The 25,179-nt window shown below is 41.2% G+C and overlaps 1 protein-coding gene across 6 annotated transcripts in view; it reads right to left on the bottom strand.

The window, feature by feature from the left end:
* The window catches only part of LOC133499192 (nuclear receptor subfamily 6 group A member 1-A-like), an 81,775-nt gene that overhangs the window by 47,762 nt on the left and 8,834 nt on the right, over positions 1-25,179 (bottom strand). The window contains exon 1 of one of the 6 annotated variants that reach the window (XM_061816879.1): positions 6,646-6,759. The exons of the other annotated variants lie outside the window; for them this stretch is intronic. The gene's annotated coding sequence lies outside the window, so the exon portion shown is untranslated. Of the gene's footprint in view, positions 1-6,645; positions 6,760-25,179 lie in introns of those variants that run through there. 6 annotated transcript variants of the gene reach the window in all.

Raw genomic sequence — 25,179 nt, 5'->3', positions numbered from 1 at the left:
TTTTAATTCAGGCTGACAGCTACCTACATGTTCTACATACTATAAAATGATGATGGACACAGAAGCAGAATTCATTTTTACTTTTTCTTTACATTTTTTTGGTTCACTGGAAGTGGATAATTTACAGTGGATCAAAGTATTCCGTCCCCCTTAAATTATTCACGCTGTTATGTTACAGCCATTTGCTAAAATAATTTAAGTTCATTTTCCCAATCATTAATGTACACACAACACCCTATATTGACGGAAAAAAAAATCTGTTGAAAGTTTTGAAGATTTAGTAAAAAAGAAAAACTGAATAAACCACAGCCTTAAGTATTCAGACCCTTTACTCAGTGTTTAATAGAAGTGCCCTTTTTGGAAATGATGCCACAGGCTTTTCACAGCTGGATTTGGGGATCCTCTGCCATTCCCCCGTGCAGATCCTCTCCACTTCTGTCAGACTGGATGGTGAACGTTGTTGGACAGCCATTTTCAGGTCTCTCTGGAGATACTAAATTGGGTTTAAGTAAGGGATCTAGCTGGGCCATTCAAGAATGGACTTTTTCTGAAGCCATTCTTTTGTTGATTTAGCTGTCTGCCAAGGATCATTGTCTTGTTGGAAGGTGAATCTTTGGCCCAGTCTTCCGTCCTGGGCACTGTGGAGGTTTTTGGACAGGATATCCCTGTACTTGGCCGCATTCATCTTTCCTTCGATTGCAACCAGTCATTGTGTCCCTGCAGCTGGAAAACATCCGCACAGCATGGTGATGCCACCAACATGCTTCACTGTTGGGACTGTATAGTGCCAGGTGGAGGGCTGTAGTGATGGTTCAGTTTCTAGAACTTCCCACATCTCCCGACAACATCTCTGGAGCTCAGCCATAATGATCTTTGGGTTCTTCTTTACCACTTTCAGCAAGGGCATTCTTGACTAAATACTCATTTTGACACAATGGCCAGGTATAGGTTGGGTTCTGCTCATCCCAAAAATATTCCATTCAAGGATTATGGAGCTCAACCTTAAGTGCATCAGAATTTTATATTTGGCACTTTTCCCACCTCTCTGATTTGCCACAATTCTGTCTCTGAGCTCTTCAGGTTTTCCAAAAGACCCGGTTCATTGTGAAAAATCGATTGCACAGGTACAAAGGACGAGAGCTTTGTTTGTTCCAAATGACAGCTAAGAGTGTAAAGAGTTATTAAAAAAAAATAATAGTTTGGGGGGACGACGTAATCCTTCTTTCAGTGAGTGACGACAACACTCGGGGGCGCGGCGGCTCATTGAGGCTGGGCCGCGGTGTTATCGTTGCTTGTGTCTGATTACGCTACATACTGTCATACATACTTTGCACATGAATGACACGCTCTCCGCTCATATTTATTTTTTCGTATAGAAAGTGAATAATATATGTAATTTTCACATCTATTTTACAATGTATATAGGGATGTCAGTGGCACTTTAAGAGTTACCACAAGAAACGGAGGTCACCGGAATTAAATATATGAGTGTCACAGAAAAGGGTCTGAATACTTATGGCTGTGATATTTCAGTTTTTGTTGTTTAATAATTCATTTCAACAATTCAATTTTTTCACTCAATATGGAGTCCGTGTGTATTGCATAAAATGTGCAATATGCAAAAAAAAACCCTAAATGATTTTAGTCAATGCTGGAATATAACAAAGAGTGAACATTTTAACGGGGTCTGAATACTTTCCGTACACACTGTAAATGTAGCCTTATTTTCACGAATACAAGGACAACTCAAGAAAAAAAAGGCTCTTTCATTTGAAAGCAAGTTCCAACAGAGTGTCATTTTTAAGAGCTCAAACTTTTTGCTACATGCAGAAATAAAATGTCATGTTCTCTGTCGCAGTTTATGGATTTCATAAATATATGCTGCAGTTTCTTATACACACAGCTCTAAAAAAAAACAAAAAAAAAAAAAAAAAAACATGCAGTGTTATCCTTGAATGTCAAAAGCTTTTGTGCTTCTCAGTTTTTTTTTGTTTTGTTTTTTTCCCTGTAGGAGACATTCCAACTGGGTTTTTGAGCACGATTGAGTAAGTTCTATGGTTGCCCACCTCTAGGGTGCTGTAAACAATTAGTTGTCACTCTTTGTTGAGTGATACAGTGTTAGTTGTGGCAAATGGGAGGTCATGTATGAAAATGTGCTTCTCTTTATTATGTAACTTTTGTTCAATAAAGTGATTGAAAGTCCACCGATGACTGTTCATCCTTGACCAGCAGTGGAGGGATAACAATACGTTCTAACTCGTGGTGGTAGGCTGTTGTATTCATTAACTTTTTTTTTTTTTAAAACCTGTCCTGCTCAGCTGCATGACCTTGCACGATGGTTCCTTTGTGCTGGAACAGTTTGAAATACTCCTTCTGCTTATTGTAAAAAACTTGCAATTATTTTGAGGTTTATTAAATATCCAGCCAGAAAGAAAGGGGTTTGAAGGGACAGACATAGGGACACAGTAAACAAGGAGACTCGGGGTGAAAACCAAAGCAGAACAATAGTGAGACACTCAAACCCACAGCAGAACAATAGTGGAACACTAGATATTTGAACACAAGGAACATTACAACAGTTATTTGTTTGTAGATTAGGAGGTGAGGTGGTGGAACACTCTGTGAAGACATGCAATAACTAACCAAGAGAAACAGATAACAGAACAGAAAAGGGCAGGACAGGATGTGGGCAAATGAGCAAGGTAGTGTGAGTGGGGCGGTGGGTTTCTTTTTTAGTGTCTAAACACCAGTACAAACCTGTGAGTTGGGCTGTATAATGTTTCTATCAAACTAATTAGCGAATGAACACCATATCAATGCATGTTGGTCAACTAGTGTACAGTACAAAGTTGCAGAGCTGGTACATCGAGGGAGAGGGAAACCTGCCCCCATTGCAATGGTGAGGGGGAGGATATACTGCCCTCCATGCCCAAGACCCCCATACCCAACCACACAGCCACCAACCTATCAACCCCGGAGTGGGTGGGGGCTCCACCAACCAACAGGGCCCAACACTGGAGCCAGCTGCCACCTAAAAACAAGCCCAAGTTAACTGTCTGTTGTGAGTAAGGTTGGGCTTCAAGAATAGAGAATGGACCGGAACTCGGACCAACACCCCGCGCTTCCTGGAATTTCCCAAAGGAAAAAGGTCCCCACAGAGTCCGTCCACCTTGAAGAAGTGCTGAAAACCAATAAAGAACGTCCATCAAGGTGCACTAACCCTAACAAAACCATGCCCAAGATCATACAGCGCAAAGGAAACCCCACAGTGTGGCCGATAGGCCCCGAGCTCCAATCCACACTGCATGGAACAACAGTGAAGCCAACTACCAGTAAGCCAATGAACTCAATTCATTAATTTTCCATACCACTTATCCTTTTGAGAGTCAAAGGTGTTCTGTAGCCCATCCCGGCTATCTTCAGGAGAGAATCAGTATACACCTTGAACTGGTCGCTGGCCAATGCCAGGGCACATACAGTATGAACAAACAACCATTTACACTCACATACACACCCACAAGCCATTTTTAGTCTTAAATCAACCTACTATGCATGTTTTTGTAATGTGGCAGGATATTGAAACACTTGGAGAAAACTCACACAATCACAGGGAAATGTGCATACGACACACAGGCAAGAACAATTTTGTGTTTTTGCAAACTTACAATGAAAATGCCAACAAAAAAAAAATACATTGGTAATCAAACCTAGAAATTTGAAAGGTCGCTTCCAACTTTGTTTTATTTATTTTTCAACACACAAAAAGCACTGGCGGTGGGCGGTGTTTGTAATTATGAGCGTACCCCTTTAAGAGCCAAAAACGGGCGGTGTCAGATAAACTAGGAAGTAGAAGTAGGCTGAGTAGCAGACTGTGTGCTTCAATGTTAAAAATAAATAAATAAAGACATCAGGCTGTAGTACACTGCGCTGGATCGGGTTTGATGTGTGCTAAGAATGTGCGACAAGTGCGCAATTGCATTGGTCAAGACTACACAAAATAAGCGACGTCTTTCAATATCTATGAATTTCTACTCGTGACAAATTTTACGCGCATGATTTTTTGCGCTTGACTGTGCATATTTGCAAGTGCGATGGCGCCCCCGTCAAATCACAGTGACTGCAAATGGCCTTATAAACTGCCTCATATGAAACAACGGTCGTATACAACTCGCGACCAATCAAGAGACGCGTATCAGATTTTCTGCCTCACTTTCAAAAATCGGATCGGAAAATGAACGAGTGTGGATTCCGGCACGGATTACAGTCGGAATATTGCAGAAAAACCAAAAATATATATATTTTTACCCATGCAATTTAAAAAATTCTATAAACGGAAAAATGAGATGGATGGCAGGCAGATGGAAAGCCAAAGTCGGTATGCTATGGCATAATAATTAATGTGGTTGTCCGGTGCCCACGCCACTCCCTTTGGGATAGGTCGGGGTGCTTCCGTTGGACTCGTGAGATTTAGATTAAGATTTATGAATAATAAAGATGAAAAAATTTAAACGATCAAGATAAAAAATTAACAGTGAAATAAATAGGCACATAACAGAAACAGATTGAGCAGATTTTTACATAAAATGCACTATTCTAGGTGTGCTTCTCCTCGATGTGGACTCCAGGAAGCATAAGGCACTGATGCTGAGTGTTCATTTTGATTTTTCTAGTCTATGATGAGCTCCTTTGTTTTGGATGTGTTCAGGAGCAGGTTAATGTCTCTACAACCACACGGTCAGGTGCTGCTTCCATTCTGGACTCATCAACTCCTGTGATTCAACGTACCACTCCGGTGTCATCCATATATACTTAAAGAAGGTGTTGCTGGTGTGGATGGGGGAACAGTTTGAAGAGTAGTGGGTGAAAAACAGAGGGCTCAGCACACAGCTTTGAGGGGAGCTGGTGCTGAATGTAGGGGGCGTTATGATTTTCAAAGGGATCTATATGCAGGAATTAATTATAGGGTGATCAGAAGTTTCTGTGTGGTGCCGGTCTGGGCCTATAGCCCAGCTTGATGTTACTGTAAACCATGTTCAGTGTATTGGCTCCTCCATTCGTACACTTTAGAGGCTGGTGGAGTTTAGGAACCATTGATTTTACCTCCACTTAATTGAAGTCATCAGCAATTATGTGGACAGTGTCTAAATAGTGATTTTGCTGCAGGCTAACATTGTTGTGTAACAGTTCGAGGACCCAGCTAACATTAGCATCCGGTGGAATGTAAACAATGGTTAGCGTGGCACAAGTAAACTGCCAAGAAAGATAAGACAGTCAGCACCATCCATCTTCTACCACTTTTCCAGGTTAACGCGGGGGCAGTAGCTTTAGCTGGGATGCCCAGATCTCCCTTTCCCAAGCCAATTCATCTAGCACTTTCTGCGGGTTCCCGAGGCATTCCCAGGTCAGCCAAGAGACATAATCCCTCCAGCGTGTTCTGGGTTGTCCCCGGGGTCTCTTTCCGGTGACCGGAACACCTCACCAGAGAGGCGTCCATGAGGCATCTGGATCATATGCCCGAGCCATCTCATCTGGCTCATCTCAATGCAGAAGATCAGCGGCTCTACTCTGAGCCCCTCACAGATGACTAAGCTTCTTCTCACACCTCGGGGCAATTTAGAGTGTCCTATAGGTGACTTGCAGGTGACGTCACATCCGTTTTGAATTTTTTCTGGCCGCAATATTGGGAGATCTCATTTCGCTGGTTACATTAGATTACATAAGATGCTTTTTGACTTCTGAGACAATGGTGCACACATGTTGTGTTATTGGCTGCTATAACAAGTTCAGCAACGAAGGGAACAGACGGTTTTTCCGATTTCCGAAAATAATTACGCACCAAGGACCGCAAACAGAAGAAATATCGAGCAAACGGCAAGCGAAGTGGCTCAGTAATATCTCGCATGCAGATCTCACTCGTCCCACAGTTTCAAGTCGTGTGTGCAGCGATCGCTTCATAAGTGGTAAGTTTAAGCCTAGTATTGCACTTTGACCATATCCTCCTACCGCTATTTTTATATGTATGTATATTGTTTGCTGTGTTTTATATTACAAGACTAACGGTGTTTGATAGGTCTACATGTACATGTACATCTAACTCGGCCGATCGAAATCGGCCGCCAGTGACAGGCTTTTCATCTACAGTTTAGGATACAAACGTATGAATGTGTGTTGTGCGTTTGCTGTCTGTAAACGTCAAATTATTTTTAAGAAGGAAATATACTGTATATATATATATTAAAAACAACACAAGTATGCATGTAGCACCTACCACCTACCAGGGCATCATTTACGCTAGCCCTAATACAACAGTAGCGGCTTTCTATTTGCTGACATTTGAGTAAGGCAAATGTGAACAAATTGAAAGCCGCTACTGTTGTATTAGGGCTAGTATTACTATTAGGGGTACATTCAGACATTCACGCTATAATTTGTTAGTACTTAGTAATTTACACTTTGTATATTTTAATTAATGTCACATTACTTAATGCTCCTTCAAATAAATTTAAAAGATGTTGTAATATTTATTTGTCATCTTTTTCCCTAATCGGTCCGATTTGTCGGACCTGAAAAGGCCATAATGGCTAAGCAGAAACAACAACAACAGTGAGTTACACACTCTGTCCTGGGTGATTACAAGTTACTTACTCGGGCAACGATTAAAACCTTTTCTTCAGACAACGTTTTGCAGAGGACACTCTGAATCCACCCGCTTACAAAGTAATTGTAAGCCTCCAAGGACTTGTAGGCCTTCATCTGTTGGTTAGTAAGGCTGTTGGCTGTAAGCACCAAGTAGTTCACAATGTCGGGGTATTCCACTCTCAGCCAACATTTTTCAGACGCAAAATCAGCCTTCGATAGACTATACGGGTCCAGATCCTCACAAACTGATTTTCTGCCTGTAGTAGGGTTTCAGATCAGCCGACAGATCCTCGAAATACTTGGAAAACGCCATAGAAAGTGCAGATACAATGAACGCGATGGTGGTATGCAGACAAACTTTAAGAACTGTTGACAACCTCCCAAAATGGCGGACACACAAAAAATTCTTACCCACAATGCACTTGCTCTGAAGTTGTGCAAGTGACCTATTAATGTTGTATGTTTTTGGAATGTGGGAGGAAACCGGAGTGCCCAAAGGAAACTCACGCAGGCACGGGGAGAACATGCAAACACACAGGCGGGTCCGGGATTGAACCCGGGACTTCAGAACTGTGAGGCCAACGCTTTACCAACTGATCCACCATGCCGCCCCAAATTGCTACATTTATTTTTTTATTAATTAAGGTAGTTTAATTCAGTGCAGTGAATCTAATTGTCGAGCTATACAGCACAAAGACTGAAATAGTGCATGATTTTTTTTTTACATGTATGTATACTTTGGTGCCCTGCGACTGAGTGGCGACCAGTTCAGGGTCAGTAAAAAATAAGGCAGGAATCTGAAAATTATCATCCCAATTATTCATTGACGCTATATAATGTATGAGTACTGAAATTAGTAATTTCTACCATATTCTAATATATTAAGAAGTACCTGTACATTTGGTTACATGAACTTCGAAGCCTCCGCAGCTTGAATGAAGGAGAATGTTTAGTGAACGGTTTCTGACCTCAAACTGAAGCGCATTTGACTTTTCAGCAGGATAAAGATCCAAAACCCAGCAGGAGTGTAACATTCTAAATGATTTGAACACCGAGGGTTTTGGAGTGGCTTTATCAAAGTCCAGACCTGATTCTGATTGAAATGCAGTTGCATTACTTTAAGAAGGCGAGTCTCTCTTGAAAATCCTCCACTTTTGCAGAATTTATTAAATTCTGGAAGGACTGGGCCAAAATCTTTCCACAGAGATTAAAAATACTCATCGCCAGTTATAGAAAATGGTTGACTTCATTTGTTGCTGCTGAGGATTGCCTAAACAGTTTAGGCCATTATTTTTTCACACAGAGCTAGGTAACTTTGAATCGTTTTTAAGATGTCCTTAATCAATGAAATTACAAATTAAAAACTGCATTTTAAGTTCACTTGAGTTATTTGTTTGATGATCTTAATAAAGTGGGGAAACAATGTAAATGTATGTATGTATCAGAATTTGAGAAGGGGACCACTACTTTTTCACAGCACTGGCAGCACGGTGGCCTACTGGTGAGATCTTCTGCCATAGAGTTCTGAAGACTCAGGTCCAAATGTTGCCCCCTCCTGTTTAGAGTTTGAATTTTCTCCCCGTGCCTGTAAACGTTTCTCTGGCCACTCTGGTTTCCTCCCACATCCCAAAAGAATGCATTACTTGGAGACTCTAAATTGCCCATAGATGTGATTGTGAGTGCCAATGATTGTTTGTTTCTATGTGCTCTGCGTTTGGCTGGCAACCACTTCAGGGAATACCCCACTTCTTGCCTGTAGATAACAGGGATCTGGTCCAGCCATCCCTTGTGAGGATAAGCGGGTCAGGGAATGGATGGATGGATCAATACCATATATCCATCCATTTTCTTAGCCGCTTATCCTCAGAAGGGTCATGGGAGTGCTGGAGCCTATCCCGGCTGTCAACGGGCAGGAGGCGGGGTACACCTTGAACTGGTTCCCAGCCAATTGCAGGGCACATAGAAACAAACAACCATTCGCACTCACAATCACACCTATAGACAATTTAGGGTCTCCAAGTAATGCTGGATGTTTGAATTGAGAAGAGCACATTAATAATTCAGAATAGGCATATGCTTCTTGCCTTAATATTGAGTATTTTATGTACATTAAAGACAACAAAATAATTGTATTGAATCAATATCTACTAGATACTGTAAATGGAAAGTGATTGTGCTTGATGTATAGGAAAAAAAAATCCTCTCGCATGTGTCTACAAGAACGTACATATGTGGCCAAAAGATGTCCAGTACAAATAAAGTGCTAAATTTAGTTAACCGTTTTAATTTAATCTACTTTCTTGCATTATTATACTAATAGTAGTATATAATGTACTCATAATCCACCAAAGGAAAATAAACTCACCTCTCTATTTTCTCTTTTCCCACCACATGCAGAACCAGATCACACGTGCAGGCATTTGATATTCTGAATGAAAAGGGTACACGAATAGTGCTACACCACTTGAGCCGGGAGGTGAGGATGGATAATCTCAAGAGTAGCCAGCAAGCGGACCAGCATCACTACCAGCTATTTTTATATTTTTGTTGACGGTGGGACTCGAAGCTGTGACCTTTCAGCTACAAATTCAAATTTCTTCAGGACAGGCTTCTGCCACACCCGGGAATTTAATTCATTCGATAGCAGAAGTCAGCCATTTTAAAGTACCGTTATATCATTTAAAACTTTCAAAAGTTTTTTCCCCCATTCCCGTTAACATTTAGATGGGCTAAAAATCGTTGTGTTTTGTCAGTCCATGACCAAAAATAACACTGGTTAATAAACAAAATATTTAACTGTGCAGCATGTTGACCTAATGATAGTTGCCCTCAAATAATATTAGAAGTGGGTGCAAAGTCCACCCAAAAAAGAGTTGTTAGTGTATATCTTCAATCAATCTTAATTTAGTTCCCCAAGAATGCACACACACGCACAAAACTATTAGACAATATTATCGACATTGTAATTGACTTATGCTTTTAAAATCTATTCATTTTCCAAGTCAAGCCCCTTATCCCCGCAAGGGTCACGGGAGTGCTGAGGGCTATCCCAGGTAACTTCAGGCTAAAGACAGACTAGATCCTGAACTGGTCGCCAGTCAGTTGCAGGGGAGATCAACACCACCACTGAGTGGGAATTGAACACACGCCACTACTTTTTACAATGTACCTTAAAGCAAGACTTGTGTAAAAGTACAAGAATCTTAACAGAAAATAACTTGGGTAGAAATAAATTACCTATTACTTTGTAAAGGTATCAGATATTTGCTGTACTCGCATGAAGTATCAATATATTTACTAATAAAATGTGGATGGTAAGGGATGAAACAAATCCACGAGAACTCCAAGTACCTCGAATGCAAAAAAAAAAGAAAAAAAAATGAATTTTCTCTGCCTTTGGAAGCTGTTTATTTAATTGTAAAACTCAAGGAACACACAGACCACTATTATTGTAACACAGTGCATTTACTTCACTTATTTACACCAGACAAGGAAGAGGACACGGGCATCAAGTGCGTGATTCAAAGAACAGCAAGATGGTAGAGGCCAGCAAAAATGTTAATGATTATGAAGTGGACAAAAAAAATGACCGAAAAAACATCCATGTCCAAAGTGTGTGGCCATTTTAGACGAGATTTTAATTCGCAGCAAGGTAAACATCTTGATATGTAATAGTTGCAACATGGACCATGCCCATTACAACAATATATCTTCTATGTTACAGTATTTGCACTAAAGGCACCCAGAATGTGGCGAATGACACCATACAAGGTAAGATTAATATAACGTGATAATATATTTTGGAGCAATTGTTAAATAGCTAATTGCCTTTGGAAAGCCCCCTTTTCATCAACAAAAACGACATGCCCCCAACATCTTGGTGTATCATCAATGGAAGAAGTGGTGACCAAATTCCCTGTATAGCTGCTGTGGAAAAAATCTATGTACTATACTATAAAGTGGCAGTATTAACTGATAACTTATATACTGTAGCTGTCGGTTGGAATCCCCTACCTTCAAAATGGCCTTTCAGGAGATAAATAAAAAGACAGTTGACTTGAGTCTCCAAACTTCCCTTTGACCAAATTGGTATAATGCCTTTTTTGCTGTCATATATCATGGTACAAATATAAAGTACAGCTACAGTATCTCACATGAACAACAGCTAGCCCCCCCAAAATTAAGTTAAGGTAAATTGTTTATTTAAAATTCTGAAATTTAGGGTGTGTTAAAATGATACGTGCGAACCTCATGAACCCAAGCAATCATGTATGTGTCTTAATGTCCCCTAAAAAAAAAAAATCAATAATCATCACCAGAATTTATGTGGACATCTCTCTGCTAATGGCAGCTACAACCCAATATTTTGGATTTTATCGACATTAAACGTTACTTTTTCTCAAACGATTGTCTATGGAGATGAAAACATATAAGTACATGAAGTGAAAAATATTTGGCCGATTGTTCTGACACTTTCAGAGGTGTGTGTAGGAATAAACACAGTGTCCACATACAATTTTGGGATGATTGATCTGTTTAAAAATATTAAGCCACAAAAACCATAATGCAGGCTGATGTGTCGAAAATACGGGCCAAAAAAACACTGAAAATCAAATACTTAATCAGAAAATGAGTCAAATGCAGCCCTATGGGGGCAAAAACCAGTGCAATCTGTAGGCCGGTCCCAAGCCCGGATAAATGCAGAGGGTTGCGTCAGGAAGGGCATCCGGCGTAAAACTGTGCCAAACAAATATGAGCGTTGATCTAAAGAATCCCATACCGGATCGATCGTGGCCCGGGTTAACAACGCCCGCCCCCGGCACTGCTAACCTGCAGGGCGTCGGTGGAAATTCAGCTACTGTGAGTCGAAGACAAAGAAGAGGAGGAAACCGGATCCAGCGTCAGAAGAAAAAGAGGAATGCACAGAGCCTACAACTGAGTGTAGGGACTTTGAATGTTGGGACTATGACAGGAAAAGCTCAGGAGTTGGTTGACATGATGATTAGGAGAAAGGTTGATATTCTGTGCATCCAAGAGAGCAGGTGGAAAGGTAGTAAGGCTACAAGTTTGGGAGCAGGGTTTAAATTATTCTACCACGGAGTAGATGGGAAGAGAAATGGAGTAGGGGTTATTTTAAAGGAAGAGCTGGCTAAGAATGTCTTGGGGGTGAAAAGAGTATCAGATCGAGTGATGAGACTAAAATTTGAAATTGAGGGTGTTATGTATAATGTGGTTAGCGGCTATGCACCACAGGTAGGATGTGACCTAGAGTTGAAAGAGAAATTCTGGAAGGAACTAGATGAAGTAGTTCTGAGCATCCCAGACAGCGAGAGAGTTGTGATTGGTGCAGATTGTAATGGACATATTGGCAAAGGAAACAGGGGCGATGAAGAAGTGATGGGTAAGTACGGCATCCAGGAAAGGAACTTTGAAGGGCAGATGGTGGTGGACTTTGCAAAAAGGATGGAGATGGCTGTAGTGAACACTTATTTCCAGAAGAGGGAGGAACATATAGTGACCTACAAGAGCGGAGGTAGAACCACGCAGGTAGATTATATTTTGTGCAGACGATGTAATCTGAAGGAGGTTACTGACTGTAAAGTAGTGGTAGGGGAGAGTGTAGCTCGACAGCATAGGATGGTAGTATGTAGGATTATTCTGGTGGTGGGTAGGAAGATTAAGAAGACAAAGGTAGAGCAGAGAACCATGTGGTGGAAGCTGAGAAAGGAAGAATGTTGTGCGGCCTTCCGGAAAGAGGTGAGACAGGCTCTCGATGGACAACCGAAGCTCCCGGAAGACTGGACGACGACAGCCAAGGTGATCAGAGAGTCAGGCAGGAGAGTACTTGGTGTGTCTTTTGGTAGGAAAGGGGAGAAGGAGACTTGGTGGTGGAACCCCAAAATACAAGGAGTCATACAAGGAAAGAGATTAGCGAAGAAGAAGTGGGATAATGAGAGGACTGGGGAGAGGTGAAAGGAGTACATCGAGATGTGACGTAGGGCAAAGGTAGAGGTGGCAAAGGCTAAACAAGAGGCATATGAAGACATGTACACCAGGTTGGACACGAAAGAAAGAGAAAAGGATCTCTACAGGTTGGCCAGACAGAGGGATAGAGATGGGATGGATGTGCAGAAGGTTAGGGTGATTAAGGATAGAGATGGAAATGTGTTGACTGGTGCCGGTAGTGTGCTAAATAGATGGAAAGAATACTTTGAGAAGTTTATGAATAAGTGGAAATGATTACTAAGGGGGAAGTCAGAAAGGCACTACAAAGGATGAAAAATGGAAAGGCAGTTGGTCCTGATGACATACCGGTAGAGGTATGGAAGCAATTTGGAGAGATGGCTGTGGAGTTTTTGACCAACTTATTCAACAAAATACTAGCGGGCGAAAAGATGCCTGAAGAATGGAGGAAAAGTGTTCTAGTTCCCATTTTTAAGAACAAAGGGGATGTTCAGAGCTGTGGGAACTATAGAGGAATAAAGTTGATGAGCCACACAATGAAGTTATGGGAAAGAGTAGTGGAGGCTAGACTCAGGACAGAAGTAAGTATCTGCGAGCAACAGTATGGTTTCATGCCTAGAAAGAGTAAAACAGATGCATTATTTGCCTTGAGGATGCTCGTGGAAAAGTACAGAGAAGGTCAGAAGGAGCTACATTGTGTCTTTGTGGATATAGAGAAAGCCTATGACAGAGTACCAAGAGAGGAACTGTGGTACTGCATGCGTAAGTCTGCTGTGGCAGAGAAGTATGTTAAAATAGTACAGGACATGTATGATGGCAGCAGAACAATGGTGAGGTGTGCCTTAGGTGTGACAGAGGAATTTAAGGTGGAGGTGGGACTGCATCAGGGATCAGCTCTGAGCCCCTTCCTGTTTGCAGTGGTAATGGATAGGCTGACAGATGAGGTTAGACTGGAATCCCCTTGGACCATGATGTTCGCAGATGATATTGTTATATGCAGTGAAACCAGGGAGCATGCAGAGGAACAATTAGAAAGATGGAGACATGCACTGGAAAGGAGAGGAATGAAGATTAGCCGAAGTAAAACAGAATATATGTGCGTGAATGAAAGAGGTGGAGGGGGAAGAGTGAGGCTACAGGGAGAAGAGATAGCGAGGGTGGACGACTTCAAATATTTAGGGTCAACAATCCAGAGCAATGGTGAGTGTGGTAAGGAAGTGAAGAAACGGGTCCAAGCAGGTTGGAACAGCTGGCGAAAGGTGTCTTGCGTGTTATGTGACAGAAGAGTCTCCGCTAGGACGAAGGGCAAAGTTTACAAAACAGTGGTGAGGGCGGCCATGATGTACGGATTAGAGATGGTGGCACTGAAGAACCAACAGGAAGCAGAACTGGAGGTAGCAGAAATGAAGAGGTTGAGGTTCTCGCTCGGAGTGAGCAGGTTGGATAGGATTAGAAATGACCTCATTAGAGGGACAGCCAAAATTGGATGTTGTAGAGATAAGATTCAAGAGTAGACTTCGATGGTTTGGACATGTTCAGAGGTGAGAGAGTGAGTATATTGGTAGAAGGATGCTGAGGATGGAGCTGCCAGGCAAAAGAGCGAGAGGAAGACGAAAGAGAAGATTTATGGATGTGGTGAGGGAAGACATGAGGGCAGTTGGGGTTAGAGAGGAAGATGCAGGAGATAGGCTAAGATGGAAAAAGATGACACGCTGTGGCGACCCCCAACGGGACAAGCCGAAAGGAAAAGAAGAAGATAGAAACAACCATTCACACTCATATTCATACCTACAGAAAATTTAGAGTCTTAAAACAATCTATCAACCATGACAAAGGAGGAAACTGGAGTACCCGGAGTAAACCCATCCAGGCACATGGAACATGCATACTCCACACAAGCAAGGCCATATTTGAACCTGGGTCCTCAAAACTCTAAGGCAGATGTGCTAACCAGTCCTCCACTATTCCACTCCTGTCAGTAACATATTGGAAAAATAAAATAACTATGAACTAGTTCACTTTTGGAACAGTTAACAGAACTTTGAACTACTTTATGCAGAAAATGAACTTTCCCAACACTGCTCGCACCACATAGGTAACGAGATCACACATATGAAAGCATGCAAAGCAATACGAGAGTGAAAAAGGCCTGAATATATGACAAATATATGAATTTACGACAAATCTATCATGCTGTCTAGATAAGAAGGATGTTTTTATGACATTGACCCATTTTCGTCAAGAGAAGGTATGTTTGAGCTGTTGAGATTACTTAAGATTGCTGTTCGCTAAAAGGGACTGACTCGTGTGTTTGGACAAAAGAATTAACAGTAGTAACAATTCAAATTAAATCAATGTTAATTTGATACACTAATCCCTTGTGGATCACTGGAGTTATGTTACAGACCACCCCTCTGATAAACAATATACGGAAAGTACAGTAGCAACCATAGGTAAAATTACTGATTGTTTTGGATATATTTTGACACCCTATGCATAATACTATTAAAATATGTGAGGTGCAGTTATAATTTTTATACAATTGGGGTACTATCTTCACATTTCATAGTACTTCATTTGTGACATATGACTTTAAAAAGGTGCCGCCTGGGATATTGGAGTCAGTTAGGGCCATATTCTCCAATATGTGATACTCCGAAAAGCTGTGCAGCTTCATGCTTTTCTGACTCCACCCATTCAGCCATCCACCTAATTCTGTTACTAACGCACCTTCGAGCAATTTATGCTCAGAATCAAAATCATATTTAATGGCCAAGTATGTAAAAATACAGAGTCATAGTTGTGCAAATATGCAGTCTTTGAGCATTTAGAGCAGTTCGAGTGTGTCAATGCCTCACATTATGTTAAGCTAATACAGAGTGCCCTATCCTGTTGACATTTCACAGCGATAGACCAGTGCAATGGCAACTGTGCAAAGGGTGCAGTTTAAAGTGACGAATCGTGCGATAGTCTACAGTATATATTACTAATACTAATACTGATTGAACCAGCAGGGTGTGAGGGTCTGACCCAACAATGGCGCAAAGCAAAAAATAGGTTTGCTGATCAAGAATGTAATGACTTGATTGCAAGAGAGAAAAAAACTGCCTGCTAGTTTTGATTCGCATTGATCGGGAGCGCCTACCCGACGGAAGGAATTGCAAGAGCTGGTGGCCGGGATGTGGAGGGTCCAAAAGGATCCTACCCACCCTGGTCCTAGTACGAGTGGTGTACAAGTCTTCCAGGGTGGGTAGAGTGGTGCCGACAATCCGTTCAGGGGTTTTGCTCGTCCGTTACAGTCAGAGTTTTTCCTCTATTGTGGGAGCACCACACCAGTATGTTATAGAGGTACACAGTACTGATTCGATGACTGATGATGAGCTCTTGTGAGAGGCTGTGCTTCCTCAGAAGCCACAAGAAATACATTATTTGCAATACATCCTTAAGCAAGCATTTTTGAGGATGGAGTTGATATTCATCTCCTACTTCAGGTCAACTGAGACTGTAATTTCAAAGAACTTGAAGGTCTTGATGATTGATACGAGACAATTAGATCATGTGAGGTGCAGCTGTGGTGAAGGATGCCTTCTGAAGTCCACAATCATTTCTACAGTTTTTAGAGTGCTCTCTGAGCTCTCCGAGTTGAGTAACCCTGAAGTGCGGGCATTCTCTCACAAATCTCTGGCCGAGCGCATATTCTCCTAAAGCCTTAAGCGCATTTCCTCTTCCTCATTCCAGATTATTTGAAAGTTAACACCGTGGGAAGCTGAAACATCATATTTTATGTTTTGATTTAAGTGCTGCACTGATCTAAGCCAAACCGACCGCCCAATGGCCGTAAAGTTTCCCTGACACATTATGCCAATTGACGGTCAAACATTGACATGTCAGATTAACTGCCGCGGACAAATTTAATGGGGCTGCACAGTGATGCAACTGGATAGAACATTGGCCTCAAAGTTCTGAGGATCGGGGTTTGATTCCTGGCCCCACCTGAGTGGAGTTTGCATGTTCTCACCATCCCCCTGTGGGTTTTCTGCAGGTATTCCGATTTCCTCCCACATCTTAAAAACATGCAATTAATTGGAGACCTAGGTGACCCTAGGTCAAAAGAATAGAATGTGAAAGAAAGAATGGACCCAAGACCCTAGGTGTGATTGTGACTGTTGTCTGTCTCCGTGTATTCGGCGATTGGGTGGAAACCAGTTCAGGGTGTACCCTGCCTCCTGCCCGATGACAGCTGGGATAAGCTCCAGCACTCCCGTGACCGTCGTGAGGATAAGTGATTCAGAAAATGGATGGATAAAATTTAATGGCAGTACACTTTTTTTGTGCACCTGCAGGACGAAATTTCATTTCATTTCACTTGTTTGAAAACTGCAGTCATCTTCATAGCGCGATTGTGCTTATTAGGTTTTTTTCAATCAAGTTTTTATTTTATTAATGTCATCATTGCCTGGAAAATCCATTTAAGTGACAATGGGTGTTAGAATGATTCCTAGATAAACCCAATCAAGAGCTGGCTCACTTGCTTCCCCACGGATGGCCCAACTGCTGGCCATTCAAAGGTTTTCACTCATAAGCACAATATTCTGAGTAAATGACATTTAGAGAATGCCCACACTTCAGGTTTAGAAGTATTTATTCAACAGAGAATGCAAAATCACATCCAAATCCATCAAAGTAGCCTGTTAGATGAGCAGTGTTCACATGTCACTAATAACACTTAACTTCTGAATTTGCAATGGGGGTTAGTTTCACATTCATTGTGTTATAATTATCTTCCAAAAGAATTTCTGTTGCAATCACATGTCTCAGTGAAACCCAAGTTGCCAAATATTGAAGCCTCCCCAAGACCTCGAGCTGCGCCTCAATGGACGTTGACGACATATTCGCTCAGTATGCACATTTTTTCCCACACAAATTATATATAGTAGAATTTGCATACCAAGCACATAAAAAAGAAGACTTGCTCACAAAGGTAAGAAAGAATAGAAATCGTGTAGAGTAGACTGGGTGTTAACTGGCTAAACCAGGGTTTTGCAACCTGTGACCTCAGAGCTGCACATAATGTAGCTCTTTCATGTTTCTGCTATTGCTGCTCTCTGTGAATTTAGAAAAAAAAAGAGCATTTCATTTAAATTTCTTTTTACCTTGTCCCTTTTTCAAATGTATTTTTTAAAAGTGAAGATTATGGCACTCTTGTAATATTAAAATAAAAGGCATTTGTTCTTTTTTTGTTGTTGCTGTAAATAGGCATTCTAAACGCCAACGTGCAACATCTGGCGGCAAGTTTTACTGAGGTATTTGACCCCGAGTGGGTAAAATCAATGGGTAAATGCAAGAAAGGTTTCTGAAGAAAACATAACATTTAGTGCTATGTGGCACATGAGCTACAGTATAGAGCTCATGCACCTATGTCATAAAATCACGTGACATCGCCATATTGCTGGTCAAACAGAGCATTGTTGCAAGTTAACTCCGTCGAGACGAAACTGTCTTACAGCACGACATCCAGAGTTTTGTCTGATACCGTAAAATTTAGAAGGTGATAATAAATGAAGGTACATGGAAAAATGAGAGACACATGACAGAGTAAGTTCAAGTCGATGTTTTCGCCATTAAGAAACTGGACTCTTAATTCGCTTCCGCTTGTCTTTGACAACTGGATACACACATGTATCTGGTGAGTAAGATGTCGAGATTTACACAGAAAAGTTTAAAAGCGTATAAAAGTCTGGATGCATACAAAAAAAAAATTAGGACAGGGAGTCGTCTCCTCCATACACGGTAAAACTTTCTGCGACACTTTTTTTTTTTTTTTAAATACGCATTGTTCTCAAATGAGTCAACTTGGCATTATAAGTACTTCTTGGTTATTTTAGATTGACCAGAATAATTCCTACCTGAAATGAAATGATTGCTACCCAGGCGTGTGTATTTCGTTGGACAGCATCTATCCCGTTTAATTGCCAAAATCCAAAGATCTGTTCCTGTCTTTTCAGCTGGTATTGTATAGAATGATCTCTTTGAAGAACTGTCTCGTCTGTTGTGACTACCAACAGCACAATAGGTCTTGGGGATTGGGAAAAATGTGCTCCGCTTCAGCAGACTCCCAGCAGCTTTGTTTGACAGGAAACCCATTTCGGCTGGTATTCGATAGAATGATATCTTTGAAGTGTGTAGTCAATTGTGACAACCAATAGCACAACAGGTCTCGGGGAATTTTTACAAAACAGTGGTGAGGCCGGCCATGATGTACGGATTAGAGACGGTGGCACTGAAGAAACAACAGGAAGCTGAACTAGAGGTGGCAGAAATGAAGATGTTGAGGTTCTCGCTCGGAGTGACCAGGTTGGATAGGATTAGAAATGAGCTTATTAGAGGGACAGCCAAAGCTGGATGTTTTGGAGACAAGATTCGAGAGAGCAGACTTCGATGGTTTGGACATGTTCAGAGGCGAGAGAGTGAGTATATTGGTAGAAGGATGGAGCTGCCAGGCAAAAGAGCGAGAGGAAGACCAAAGAGAAGGTTTATGGATGTGGTGAGGGAAGACATGAGGGCAGTTGGGGTTCAAGAGGAAGATGCAGGAGATAGGCTAAGATGGCAAAAGATGACACGCTGTGGCGACCCCTAACGGGACAAGCCGAAAGGAAAAGAAGAATCAGAAAATGAGCCAAAAATTACCACTGAGTCTATTTTGTGGAGATATTTTTTTTTTTTTGCAATTCCAGAATCATGGCCTAAATGCTAATGCTCATGCCATTAACTAGTCTCTTTAATGTCTCACAAACAAAGTCGTTACTGCGTGGGGCTGTCAATTATTACTATCACCTTTTTCGAGTTTATCACAATGGTGGCTAGTAGGGAAATGAGTATGACATGTCTTGATACCATGTATTTTTCATTTGTTAAAAGAATATAAAAAAAACATGGTAACAATTGAGTATTAAATAGTTATAAGACCATGTGGAGTGTGTTTCACTTTTGGCTGAAGCATAAAATAATCAAGAAACGCTTGGTATGGGGTCAGTGCGTTTTTAAGCCAAACTTTTGGCTACATGTAGCCATGGAATCTGGAGAAAATGTGAGGTTTTTAGTCAATCAAATAGCAAAAATTGATGCTTTTGTACAATGAATGTGACATAAGGTCTTCTTCCATTTATGCAGCATGCTACTGTTGAATCCAGGCCCAGGTAGGTAGCGATCTGTGATTGTCTAGTTGAGTTTTAAAAATCTGAATCGAGAGCAGACAACGAAAGCGTGCGTGGAAATCAGAAAGTGAGAGATGTTTTTCCAAAAGTGAACGAGAATTTTATTTGTGTGCACCCTCTCGATTTTTTATGTGCCCACAAGAATAATTTCATGCCCCACAATATTATTTTTCCCCTCTTCAGTTTCAGTTTTCATGCTCATTTCTATGTAGTTTGAGCTCGTTTCATTGAGAGCGACGTGACACCATATGCTGGTGGCTAAAGTCCTCCTCCAGTATCTAGGAACTGTTTGTTTGAGTGAACACTGCAAAAAGGGGTCGGGAACCTTTGGCTCGCGAGCCATACCTGGCTCTTTTGGTGGTTACATTATGGCTCGCGGAGCCCTCATAATGACATAGTGTGCATGTGATTTCTGTCGCAAATGATGCAGAGAAGTCTTGTTCTCGTGGGATTCCCATAGTTTGGGGTGGCAGGCAACACAAATGACACAGAGACAGTTTATCCTAGTGGGACTCCCGTAGTCCACAGGTTTCGGGTTTGACAAAGGTCATGCAAAGAAAAGAAAATGAGGAGTACCGAAGTTTTCAACAAGAATGGACAGCCTTTGTGGAGAGGGCGGATTCTGCTGGGTGTTTACATTCACAGATGGGGAGTATGCCAAAGCATTTGTCCTCGATGTTGCCAATAAACATTTTGCCAACTTCGTATAAAAACAAGCTAATCACATGAATAAAAGACATGCCTTTGTCAGCAAAGACCGTTTATCGCACTATCGTGATGGCAATTCAAATTGAATTATGTTCACGATAAACGGACGGAAGTCTCAACACCTGCATGAAGCTTAATCTAACGACCTATGAAGCACCACAAGTCATCGCCATTGGTTAGCAACATCATAACATTGTTATTTAAAATAATCTGCAGAATATGATTTTCTATTCAATGTCATTTTTGTTCAGTTGTTGTGAGTTACAGCTAATGTTGAAATGCCCCATTTTACGGTTGTCAGTGTTACAGGTGCTTTTAATAATAATAATAATAATAATAATAATAACCAATAAGTGACTCAGAAAATGGATATCTGGATGTAATTATGTGTTAATAATTTCACATATAAGTCTCTCTGGAGAATTAGTCGCACCCCCAGGATATTATGAAAAAAATGTGACATAGAAATATGAAAAAAAACGTTATCTTGGTTTTACGTAGATAGATGTAGTTTAGGCAAAGACCAGATTGTACCCAATTTATAATAAAAGGCTTCACATAGAAGTGTGTAAAAATGGAAAGAATGTACTACAGTACTTTAGTGACCTGATTAACATGTTCATGTAACTTGTCTTTTTCTGTTGCTCCTTGAATGTCAGCCCAATATGACGAACAACTGATCAATTTGAAACATGGTAGTTAAGAGATGAGATAGAAGGTTTCTTCCTTTTAAGACTTTTCCCTAATATATTTACCTAATTGTGGATTTGTTTGGACTATACTGTGTATAGGAAAAATTATCCCGTGTTCCATATCCATAGTGATTTAAAACGTAACATCCGTGTTGCTCTATATTAAGCATAATATATTACAAAACCCAATTGCCTTTTAACACTGGTCAATTAGAAAGCAGAAAAGCACAGGTTAAATTAGAGGGGCACAAGGTTCACCGGAAATTAGCATGAACGCTATAATCCGGAACTTTCTTTTGTTTAAAAAAAGGAATCATTTCCACCGAAGCCACTTCCAGAGGAGATGGCAGAAGGCTGATTCAGCCATTCATCTCCCCTAAAATCTTGCTGTATTGGTCAGTATCTTGTTTTTATTGAGTGAATGCCCTACTTATTTTCCACTGCAAATAACAGAATGGAAATCATGCATGTCTTACAAAATGTCGTAAAAATGTTGCAGAATCACACATGAGGGGCATGAGATGAATTGCCTGTTGTATTGAAGCAACAGCTTTGTTCTTTTGTTGTAATGCAGAATTTAACCATGGGGGGGTAACCATGAGGAGGATCACAATCTGTGTTTTAGCCCATCTACGGGGATGAAGCACCCCTAAAAAAATGCTTCAATTGTTTACCGTTTTGCAGCAACCGAGAAAAGTGCCATACCATATACTGTAGTACGATGTTGAAACATGACATTTTACCAACAACAATGGACACTCCACCCCCATCCCACCCCCTCCCACTCTACCGACTGCCTCAAAAAGGCTTTGCTGCACCCAATCCCTCCCACCTCTTCCTGGCTGGGTGCTCTACCTACACAGAGATTGCCTTCCAGAAAACTATGGCTTAAGTCTCCAATTTCAAACAGCATATGTGGCACATATTTTAACTTTAACCACTAAATCCCAACGCACTGTTGTCATTAAAAGTGCTCATTTTTAATTATCGGTCACTGTGTATGTTGATAGGCAGGAGTTAGCTGACATTTTTTGGAGCTAGGAAATGGTTTGGGTGGTGAGACTGTACCACTGTCCTCTGAATAGGAATGAGAGAAGGTAGTTTTTGTGTCATGTACCTGTGACAGTACGATTAAAGCTAAAGTGCCACTGAATAGTAAAACTTAAAAACTGAAATGTATCTTGCCTGGCCAAAAGTTCAGTGCCCCTAAACCTCTGATCTTAGAATCACTCCTGAGGATCACAGGAATGACGCGATGCATCCTCACCTATGCAGCCAGCCATTTGTCAGCCCATGTGCTCATTCGGAAAACACATTAAAACCATATATTTCACTAACCTCCCTTTGTGAAATTCCAAACTTCCTTCAGTGAGGAAAAAACACAACAACTCCAGTGGCCTTCACTCAAGCTTATTTGCTAAATTTATCACCCTGTCTTTCAAGTGCATGGCCACCATATAAACGAGCTGATTCACACCTTTACACACTTGATCTCAGCGTGTCATGTCCTATGACTCCTCCTTTTCCTTCTCACCACATGACAGTTAAATATTCATGACATTTATTGAAGGGCTTCAGTTCTTTAAAGTTTCTGAGCAATGTAGTATTACTTTAACAACGTGTTTCACCTATCGAGCCAAATAATATCGAATGCAAAACACATCAGAAATATTTTTTTAAAAAGTACTAACAGCTAAACAATCATTGTACACAACTCTTAAATGTTTTTTAAACTAATTGGTGAAAAAAATAGGTTTACAGAAGTGTAGGCAGCGTGACAGTGGGGCAACTTCGTTCACATCACAAAGGGTAGGGAGTTCTTCTTTCTCACAGGGTTAGAAAAATGGCACCTACTAGGAATTACTGTACCTATAATCCCAAAATGTTTTCACTGTTAGGTCTTTGAAATTAAGCATCATGATTTGTAACGTGTTTTATGAAGATGCCAATTACTCATTTGGATATACAGTTGAGGATTTTTCAGCGATTGCGTAATCTCCCTTTTCCATGAAAACGAACCCAAATGAGTGTCTTTTTTTTTTTAAACAAACATTCGTTCTTTTTCACTCAAGGTGTCATTACTGTGCATGCAATTGGAGAACACTTTATTATGTTGCAATACACCAGAGGGGTCTGTATGCTGAATTATTAGGATGTGGCAGCCATTTTGACTTTCACACAGAAAAATATATGGTGTTAATCGTGACATATAAATGAATATGCTTGGGTACAATTTTTGACATGTTTTCTATTTATCAAGTGATTTAGGACAATTTTGCATCGCAACGTCCTCTTGGTCAGGTCAGTTTTAGGTCAATACAGAAACATTTTTACATGTATCTTGAGAACACAATTTAATTACAATATTTAAGTAATTGTATTTTTTTATTTTATCTAGAGAAATTATGTGAATAAATTACAGTTGCTTTTTGGAAATTTTGACAATTACAATTTGCATTATACTTCATCTGCAAAATCTCAGCTTGATTAAACAGTTTTCTTTTCAAGATGACAGCTATGACTCTGGTCGTGCCGTTCTGTCGCTTTGTGATTGGCGTTCTCATCACGTACCACTCTGTCGCGCTTCTCAACCAGTTTCTTAATGAATGGGTGTTATGACAATCAGCTGGAATTTGCAACTGTATTGCTACTGCACAAGATATTTTTGTGTTGGATACAAAGTAAATGCCTTCATACAGACAAAAGATAAGGCCCCAAATATATTGGTGTAGTGCAAAGAGTGTTTGCCAGCAGTTAAACTGCTGTCCATGTCAGAACAGTTGACATATTTACATGTCCGTAATCCTACTAGTTTTTGGCTATTGGTAACTGGAAGCACTGGCATATAATAAAAGAGGGAAGAAGTGCCAACCTTTATGAAAAGAGCATGTCTTTTCATGCTTACAATGTTAAAGGGGAATTCCAGTGCTTTGCATGAACACCGTATTTAATAGGTCATGTAATATGTACCCTATTTTGACAATGTGATGTTAAATCCTCTCTCATTTAATAGTGTTTTGAGAAGATTTTCATTGACAATTACAAATTTTCAGGGGCGCTGCCATTTTCACAAGTCACATGACTTACGTGCACGGATGTGACGTGTTACGTGCCATTCCAAACGCTCGATTACATGGGACACAATTATTCCCAGCGCTAATTTCTTGGATTTATCATCATCTGATGAAGTAATAGCAGTATGGGTTGATCGGGAAGACGGAGGAATACTTCCATACAGATTTGAACCTCTGGTTGTAAATGTTGAGTATTCGGATGATTCTTCGGGTGGAATGACGTGGAGTCTTACTACTCGGAGGCCTACGCGTGGGAAATAAGTGCGTAAACAAAGGCCCCCGGAACTCTGGGCTGGCAGCCACGGATGGTTCTTTGGACGGGAATGACCAGCAAGCTCCGGTGGCGGGCCACGAGCCGAGCTTCCAAGCGGCGGAGGCCGTTAGCCTCAGACGCCGAAACTCAGCTAACGGCCTCCACGGACATCGAAGCTCTGCTCGTGGCCCACCGCCGGGGCTCGTAGCCCACCTTCAGCAGCATCTGAGGCCTTTAGCCTAGCTTCGGCTTCCAGTGCTAACAGCCTCCGCCGCCTGAAAGCTCGACACGCGGCCCGTCGCCGGAGCTTGCTCGTCAGACTCCATGTCATTCCCATCCGCTGCTGGAGCTCGCTCGTCAGACTCCACATCATTCCCATCCGAAGAACCATCCCCAGCTGCCGGTCCGGAGCTCCCGGGGGCCTTTGTTTATGCACTTATGTCGCGGGTCGGCCTCCAAGTAGTCAGACTCCACGTCATCCCGCCCAAAGAACCATCCGAATATTCAACATTAATTACAGCCACAGGTTGTAATCTGAATGGAAGTATTCCTCCGTCTTCCCGATCAACCGATACTGCTATTTCTTCATCAGATGAGGATAAATACGAGAAATCGGCGCTGAGCATAAATGGTGC

The sequence above is a fragment of the Syngnathoides biaculeatus genome, chromosome 4 (genome assembly GCF_019802595.1).
Source record: "Syngnathoides biaculeatus isolate LvHL_M chromosome 4, ASM1980259v1, whole genome shotgun sequence".
NCBI classification, from domain to species: domain Eukaryota; kingdom Metazoa; phylum Chordata; class Actinopteri; order Syngnathiformes; family Syngnathidae; genus Syngnathoides; species Syngnathoides biaculeatus.
The sequence above is the reverse complement of the archived record's forward strand: the minus strand, read 5'-3'. Positions and strand labels throughout refer to the sequence as shown.